Source organism: Heterocephalus glaber, unplaced genomic scaffold, assembly GCF_053883595.1.
Source record: "Heterocephalus glaber isolate CG9 unplaced genomic scaffold, H.glaber_assembly_v1.0 deba00001553, whole genome shotgun sequence".
Lineage (NCBI taxonomy): Eukaryota > Metazoa > Chordata > Mammalia > Rodentia > Bathyergidae > Heterocephalus > Heterocephalus glaber.
The window spans coordinates 4,202,137-4,211,335 of record NW_028258344.1 but is presented as its reverse complement, the minus strand read 5'-3'; the positions used below and the strand labels follow the sequence as shown (position 1 = coordinate 4,211,335).

The following is a 9,199-nucleotide window of genomic DNA, read 5'->3' as shown; positions in this document are numbered from 1 at the left end:
TTGTATGATAATAAAATGGATTTCTAAAAAATGTATTTCAGTCATGAATCCTAGATATACAGATTTTTAAGAATATGAAATATAAAATGAATTTTCACTAACCAGAATAAAATAAAATGAGAACTCAGTATGGAGTTTCTAAATTTTGATCTTACAAGTTGGAATAAGGTGAAAGAGAGAGAACGTAAGGGACACACACACACACAAGTGCACACATCACAAAGGAAGGACTTCGAGACGTTCATAAAATAATTGAATCATTAAATTTTAGAGAAGTAGGAGCCATTTAAAGGGTATTTAATCTAAGTTCTTAAATTCTGGGTGAAGAAACTAGTATTTGACATCACAATATTAAATTTTTCAGAAAATTGTGGCAACAGGTTGTAATATTTTACCAAAATTATAATATTTTACCAAAAAATCTTCAATTTTAACAGCTAGTTTAAAAAAAGAAGGGAATGGAATGAATATGAGAAAATGAGAAAATGGAAACAAAGTCTTTGTAAATAGGGAGGGATGGAGGGGTTGAAGGGAGGGCAGGGGAAGGGGGAAAAATAAGAACCAAGAGAGATTATGTAAAAAGGTGCAAATTTCCAATGATAAATGTCATTAAATTGTATACCTAAAATGTACCAATAAAATAAAATTTAAACAAGAAAAGAAATGAATTTAAAAAGTACTTATTGAGTACGTATTAAATAAATTTTAAAACTGCTTATTAAATTAAAGAAGGAACTTGGAAATCTGGAATTGCAGAAGTCAGAATGCTACTTGGTAAGATTTGTATGATACTGGATTCTTCATTTAGCTGTTTTTAAATTCAGTTTCTGGGCCTAATTACTCTGAGTTTTTGTAAGCCTGGATGAATATTTTTATTATTCATCCAGTGGCTCAAGTCAATACTGTGGTCTCTTCCATCAACTGTAACTGAGTTTGCCAATTTTTTTTTAACCCAGTTCCTGTTGGTTAATATTTTGCCTTCTTACATACTTAATTGGTATAAATGTCTCTATTAATTTTTGTATCATTTAATTTATCACTATTATCATGTTATTCATGCATTCATATCATTTCATTATTTCTTTGGGGTTATTGGTTTAATTAATATGAAGTTTTAAAAATAACTTTATGGTGTTGAATTTTAGATTTCAATGCTTAATTTTGATAATATAATTTTCTACAACTACTGAGTCATATCTCTTGCTTAGAAAGGCATTCCACACATCTAGTAAAACTATTCTTCATTTTCTTCTATGATGTTTAAGGATTTAGTTTTCAGGTCTTGTGGGGTAAGGCTGGAACCTTCTCCCTTGAGACACTCATATCATGGGTTTTTGTTGCTCCCTATCTTGCTATCTATTGCTTTTTTTATAGTTAACTACAATAATTTTGTAAATGTTAACAGTATGATATATAGTAATTTAAAATATATGTATAAGAAACAAATATAGCAGCAGTAACTTGACAAAGAAAAACATTATCTATGGTAGATTTCAGCTGCATTTGTCAACAAAACTCCCCCTTTACCAAAATGTGGAAAGATTTGGCTGTTTTGATTCTTAGAATACTGAGGTTATGGTTAAGTGGCCGATATTAATCTGAATTTTACTTAGATGTGTTCAATATTTATATTGGTGCTGTATTAGTTTTCTCTTAAGATGAAAATTTAGCTCTCTCTATATATTTATTTTTATTTTATTTTTTAAATTTTTTTGGTACTGAATATCAAACTTGGGTCCTTGTGCTTGCAAGGCAGGCAGCGTAACCACTGAGCTAAATCCTCGGCCTTAAAATGAAAGTTTAGGTAGTTCTTGTTGTAAGCATGTTGATGTGTATCAATGTTTAAGCAGATATAAATTATTTTATGTAACTTTTTACATTTTCTAAGAGTAATATGAAGCATTCTGCAGCATTGCTTTAGAATGTTATTCCAGAAACCTCAAATGAATTCAGCTGCATAATTGCAGATTTTAGGAGCTAAACACTCACAAGTTAACATCTGTATGGAATCATATTAAAATATAATTTTATGCTTTAAAATAATTCTCTCTTCATGAGATTAAAACTTTAAGTCCAATTGTGCCAAATTTGGAATTTAAAAGCTGAGAATTTGGAAGCAGAAGTAATTTTCTACTTAAAAATTTTTAGAGTTGCTGGAGGGATTATCTTTTTTACATAGAAGCCAAAAAATCACTTCAGGAAGTGACTCTGATGGCCTGGAAGTATTGGTAGGACTGTGTGGCCCACTAGTAAGTTCAGGGAAAGCACCTGGACAGTGTTTACTAAATTACTGATAAATAAAGAGCTTCTCCACATTCTGGTGGGAAAGAGATAATGAGAAAGATTTTCTTAATGTCAAAGACTTCAGGGTATATTTCCATAATCAACTGTCATGGGAAATTTTTTTCTGACATTCAACACAAGTCATTAGGTTCCTATATTGGGTATGTCCAAAAGCTTGATGTCTGGATATGGAATTACCCCTATTGTTCTGGTTCTTAGGTGGTGGATATTTCCTAAAGCTGTATTGGCTTCTGCAGATTTTCAACATATGCTGTTCACTTCTGCCTTACCTAAAATCTTGCTGGCTAAAGAAGAACATGCCCTGCTGTACACTCTAGAAGAATCAGAATGATGTGGTAGTACATAGTACATGCACAGTACAGCATGGTAGTACATGCAGTGCACAATCATCCAGAGACTCAACCTCCCAATAAAAAGGAATAGTTAATTTTTTCTGCTTAAAAAGAAAGAAATGGGGTATATTCTTAAAAGCAGTATGATTTAGTATGTATTTTGATTTGTACTAAGAACAATAGAAAATTTGCATATTTGGATCTCTCCTCAAATAGCTCACAACAAACAAGATGAATACTGGAGAGTGTAGTTAACTCCTATTGAGAATTTTTAAAAATCATTTTGTTTTACACACAAAAAAATACACAAAAAATACCCACTCCTCTCATTGTTTTTTGTGCATGAACCAGACTTTTATGTTTGTCTGAGAAGTAGATCATGCTCATTGTAACATTAATTTCATTGTTTCATCATTTGACTTCTTGACAGCTATCTTTAAAAAGTTGTATGTGTGTGTGTGTGTGTGTGAATTAAGGCTTACATTTCTGTTTTTACTATAATGAAGGTAACACTGATACCCTGTTTCCTGTTATAAAGAATGGCAAAGCAGTGCAGAGCCCCTGTGTCTATTCTTCTTTGTGACAAGGAGTGATTTATAGCAACATGCCATGCTGAGCATATGCTCTATCTAACAAGAAGAGTTGTTATTATTTAAGTGAACCATGCTAGATCAAATTCCAAGGAAGGTTTTGAAAACTTTAATTAAATTCTACAGTACAATGTTTTGTTTCTATTTCTGTTTTGCTCCATTGTATATCTGCTAGTGGCCACATGTTAAAGGACTCTAAAACTTGAATGGATTTAGTATTAAAATTTATCATTCAAAATATATTTTTCTGATATGTTGTGTATTTTTTCTTTTACTTTTTCCTATTCCCTTTGCCACTATGGTCTCTATGCTTTGATCATTATTTTTTTTTCAATTTAAGATTCCAATCACATCTCCAAAGGGCCCATGGAGAAATATTTTAAACACATAGTTTTGATTTTAATGAAAAAATTGGGCAGGGGTAATTACAATAACAATATAAGATGTAGTAATCATAGCATTAAAAGGAATAATATATGTTATTCAGGCAGGATATAGATGCTCACAAAGTGCTTGAATCCTCATAATCTCGTGAAGTGTTATTTAATCTAAGCAGACTTAAATCTTTCATTGTATTTCAAATGGTATTTTAGTTTCTACAATTTCAAGTTATTCTTTACTAATCAATAAGATTGGAAACAAGTGTAGCATAAGAAAAATTCAAAGCCATTTTCACAGTGTAAGTCACCATGTGATTACTTTTCCTTTCTTCAAAGTGACATGGATGACTCTGTCAGAGTGAACGTTCACCAGATAAATTAATGGTTTGAAAATTACCATATGCTTGTTCCTGTTGGCGATGCACAACACACTGATGAAGATAGCGCGCTGAGCTTCTGTTCAGCAAAGTGTTTCCCTCTAATCTCACGACACCTGCATACATAACACCAAAACCAGCCAACTGCATGATCAAAGCCAATCTCTGCAAGCAAATAACTGTGGATGGTACAAGCTCCTTTGACAATAGCTAAATTTGTTTTAGGAGCAAATATAATTCAGGAGAAAGGAAAAAAATCTAAGCAGAATATTGTTATTTTGACACATTTAGTTACCTCTTAGAAAATGCCTTCCTAATTTTCAGATTGATGTGATCTCAGGATCTAGCAAAAGACTAAGAATTTTTCATCCCATTGACAAGAATCCATTAATAAAACAACAATCTTTTGTGTGTAGTAATCTTTAATCTTACTTTATCACTCAGTAGCATTTTCACTCGTTTTACAGTATAATTTATAGCAGAGAAACAACTCCTGCCCTGGAAAAGGTCAGTCTGTCAAGGTTTACTTGTCTTTGAAGAAAAGTAATAGAGCATTATTTATGAACCAAAGAGTACACCTCACTGCTTTAATCACTCAGGAAGACACCTGTATTATTGTATCTTTTGCTGTGCCCCCCAAACAAGCAAAGGATATGCCAATCTTGCTTTTTCTTTTATGTTGCAAAAGGCCTTTTACCTCTTCTGTCTCTTCTGTTTTGTGTTTATGGCACTATGGAAATAACAACTCAGACAATACCTGATATCTGGGAACAATTTGTCAATTATGAGCCAGTGGTTTATGTTTCCTAAAGACCACAGAATCTCTGGACAGACTAACCCACCCTATTCAGTAAGTTCCACATAAAATCATCTGCCTACACAGAGGGAGATGTGCAATTAAGAACCTAGTGAATAAAAAAAGTTGAAAATGTTTGAAACTGTCTTAGAGAGCAATCAGCAAAACAAAAGCAATTACCATGTTTTTGTATAGAAGATCCCTAAACATAACCACAGTTGGTCTCCATATGCTTCTAGAAACCACTACAAGCACAAATTAGAACATGCTGTGTGGGGAAATGAATTGGTAGCTCATTAGAAAAACAGTTACAGTTTGAATAAATGTCTCCAATAAGGTTTTAATTTAGGTAAGAAAGGATATTAGGTATGAATTAAATAACAATAGTTACTAATGGCATCATTAAAGTTTTAAAATCATGTAAAATATATATCTAATTACAGTGTTGAAATATGAGTCTATATTTTTGATAATCTATTTTATAGTACAGTGGCACAATTTCAGTAATAAGAAAAGATACATAAAAATTCAACCAACAATGACCAATAAAAGTTCAACAGAAAAAATTAAATGGAGAACTGGAAATCACTTCAATATTAAAAATATTTTGTTTTAAATGTCAAATTAAAGTATGGGTCGGGCACTTAAAATGATATCTGGTTCATTTTCTTGTTATGTACAATTCAGACTTTCCAGTAAAATACTTATGAATCAATGAAGACAAAGAATAAAGAAATGTCAACTCACAATGTCAAAATATATGGCTGACTATCGCTAGAGTCTTTGAAGTCAAAGGGCAAAATGGACTAACAAGAGATTAAAGTATGAAACTACATTCAACATAGAGAATTCTACCTACTGGATAGTAGGGATATAGCACACCCTTTCCCCTAGAAAATGGTTACCATGTCCCTTCTCCAACTGGGGCTATGCCTCAGCTGCTTCCCAGTGCTTGAGCTCTGACTCCTCAGTCCTTAGCTCCATTTCTGCCTTGCATGTGTGATTGTACACAGACTTCTTTCCTCTTACATCATCTCCAAATCATCAAGGTACTGCTTTCTGTTTGTTAGTTTGGGTGTTGGATTCGTCATAAAACAACAGAAAAGGAAGAGACTGGCAGTGATTCAGTTTCCTGAAAGTTAAAAAGTGACAAGGAAAAAAGGCAGAGAATGGGAGGATGAAAGAGACCTTAATGCTTTATATATATGTATATGTGTGCACATATATGTATATATGTGTCAATAGGCACATGTATGTGTCTATATGGATACACATATGTATATATTTTACATACGTGTGCACACACATATTTATATACATCAGATCATCAGACAAGAAGTCTCAGTTTACCCAGGTGGAAATTGGAGATAGTATGAGTAACTTCCTCAGAGAATTAATGGGAAAATGAAACAGTCCATATTAACCCTGTACCTTTAACCAACACATGGTGAACACTCAAACATATGTGTTATTCTAATTAGAAAGTGGAAAATGATTAAACAAGAGAAAAATAATATCTAAAGAAATTTCATATAAGAAAAGGCAGAGGCACAGTCCACAGAGAATGAATTTTATGTAATGGGGAGAGAGATTCCTGCATTCCTTGGGAAGGATAGAAATTTAATACAAGTGACAGTGGGGAAATCTAGAAAGCCACACATTGATGCATGGTCCTTGTCCCTTGGGCTAACCATTAGAAAAAATACAAGCTTCATTCCAACTCTCTTTGTCTGCATCTATTTGGTAGAGGGGGTCACTTCGCTCAGGCAGTAAAGTGGCTGAGAAGTAATAACCATTCACCTCTAGAAACCTTTAACAAATGTCTAACAAGAGCTGGTACATACCCCAGTATTTTTGTCTTAGAGAGTGACAAAGCTTCTTAAACTTTCCCCATGGTAATCCATTCCAGTTAACCTCAGAATAGCCCTCTTTCCAGAGCACCTTTGATTTCCTGCCATCTCTTCCCTGACTCAGACTTCTATCTACTACTTCAGTAGTAGGTGCTTCATCAACTATATATAGCTGGTCTTTGATTTACATGGTTGAACTTAGAGTTTTGACATTACAGTAGGGCAAAAGTAATACAGAGTAGAAACTCTACCTCACATCTTGATATTTTCCCAGATTAAGGATATGCAATATAGTCCTTTGCTGGTGCAGGGCAAGGCCAGCATGCCAGAGCTTCCAGTTAGTTGCGCGATCACAAGGCAGAAACACTTGATCTTTTACACTGTCATCAAGCTAGGATGCTTGATAAATTAGATGGATTGCCTACCTGAAGAAAGTCTATCTGAAGACAGTGCCAATATGCTGAGGAATTTTTTAGGCATTTTTATAGATTTCCCTAAGCCTCTGCTTGCGGTAGTGAGAATGGTCCAGCTGTGGGGATCTCTGTCACCTTCCTTGGGCTGTTTGATGATGATATGTATGTGTCTGATAGGGCAACATTTCACACTCCATTTACGAGTCTGGGCCAACTCCCAGGAGGATGCTCCTCTTACACTTTCCCAAAGATAATGGGCCCAGCCAAGGCAGCTGAGATGCTTATCTTTGGGAAGAAGATAACAGCAAGAGAGGCATGTGCTCAAGGCCTTGTTACTGAAGATTTTCCTGATGTCACTTTCCAGAAAGACATTTGGAGCAGGTTGAAAGCATACAGCAAGATCCCTCCAAATGCAATGAGAATTGGAAAGCAGTTAAAAAGAAGCAGTGAGAAGGAAAAGCTGTACGCTGTCAGTGCTGAAAAGTGCAGAGCGGGGTGGGACAGGTGGTTGCTGGAGGAGCACACCATCTCTGTACAGGGCTTCCTCTCCAGAAAGGCGAGGTGGTGAGGACTGCCACAGCCCTGTGCAACTGGTCCTGCAAAGGGCAATACTGCTAACTCTGGTCTCCACTACTTAATGAAATAAACTTCACTGTGTTTTAAAAAAAATTATAGAGCTGCCCCCTGCACTGAGGAGGAGCCTTACATGCCTGCTGTACCACTGCCAAGGAGGTGAGCCACCCAGGTGCCAGAAGCACACCCCCACACTCCATTGAAATGAGAAGAAAAGTAAACAAATACTAAAACCAGACTTCCAGATCACCTAAGCAACCCCAAAGGGAAACGCGATACAACAATCTGATACTCAAACACCTGGACTCCCTGAACTGGCAACAAAAGAGGATCTGGGAAAAATGAAATCAGAAATAATTTCTCAGATAACCGAAGAGATTGTGCCCATTGTGCAAAACATGACTAATAAATCTAGAGAGGACACAGATTAAAAAAAATAGAGGACCTGAGCAACATGATGTAATCCTAACATAAGAAACAAATGGAATCCATGAAACAGATCCAAACAGATTTCCAGGAGATTAAAAACTCCACTGAAAGTCTACAAATCAGAATGACCCAATGTGAGGACAGAATTTCAGATATAGAAGATGAGATTGCAATTAGTGACCTGGAAAAGAAAAATTTCTTTAAAATTGTAAGGGACTACAAGAAATCAATCCAGCAGCTGCTAGATCAAGCAAAGAAGAGTAATATAGGACTGATAGGAGTCAATGAAGAAACAGGAGAGAGTGCAGATGACATAAAAAAACTGTTCACAGAAGTGATGGCAGAAAACTTCCCAAGAAGGGGAAAAGAACTTGACATACAGATAGGTGAGGCATATAGGACTCTAACTGGCCTGGATCAAAAAAAAATCTACACATAGGCATATAATAGTTAGGATTCCAGACCCAACACAAGAACAAAATTCTACAAGCAGTGAGAGAAAAGAAACAAATCACATACAAAGGAAAGCCCATCAGAATCACAGCAGACTTCTCAACACAAACCCTCAAGACAAGAAGAGCTTGCAGCGACCTATTTCAAGCCCTAAAGGAAAACAGCCTCCAACCCAGATTGATGTACCCTATAAAACTATCTTTCAAAATTGATGGAGAAATAAGATACTTTCATGACAAAGAGCACCTTAGGAACTTCATAAATACCAAACCAGCACTCCAAAAATTTTTAGACCATATTCTAGGAAAAAACAATGAGGACCAGAACCTCAGGAAGCCCAGCAGAATGAATCTATCAGGTAGGACAAGAAATTAAATGCAAAGGGGGAGAATCCAACAAAAAGAAAAAGTCATGACAATGATAAGTCAATATGTATCAGTTATAACCATCAATGTTAATGGTCTCTATTCACCAATCAAAAGATAGATCCAGCAATATGCTGCATACAAGAAACACACTTAATTCAAAAAGAAACTCATGTACTGAAAGTTAGAGGGTGGAAAACAATACTCCATGTGACAGAACCCTGAAAAAAAGCAAGAATAGCTATCCACTTTGCAGATCAAGTGGATTTCAAACCAACACTGATTCAGAGAGACAAATAAGGACACTACATCCTTGTAAAGGGAAGAATCCAAGAGG

The 9,199-nt window shown here is 35.1% G+C and overlaps 1 pseudogene; it reads left to right on the top strand.

Annotated features, from left to right (window-relative positions):
• Positions 1 to 7,041: 7,041 nt before the first annotated feature.
• On the top strand, positions 7,042 to 7,610 carry LOC101706332 (enoyl-CoA delta isomerase 2 pseudogene; annotated as a pseudogene).
• Positions 7,611 to 9,199: the final 1,589 nt, after the last annotated feature.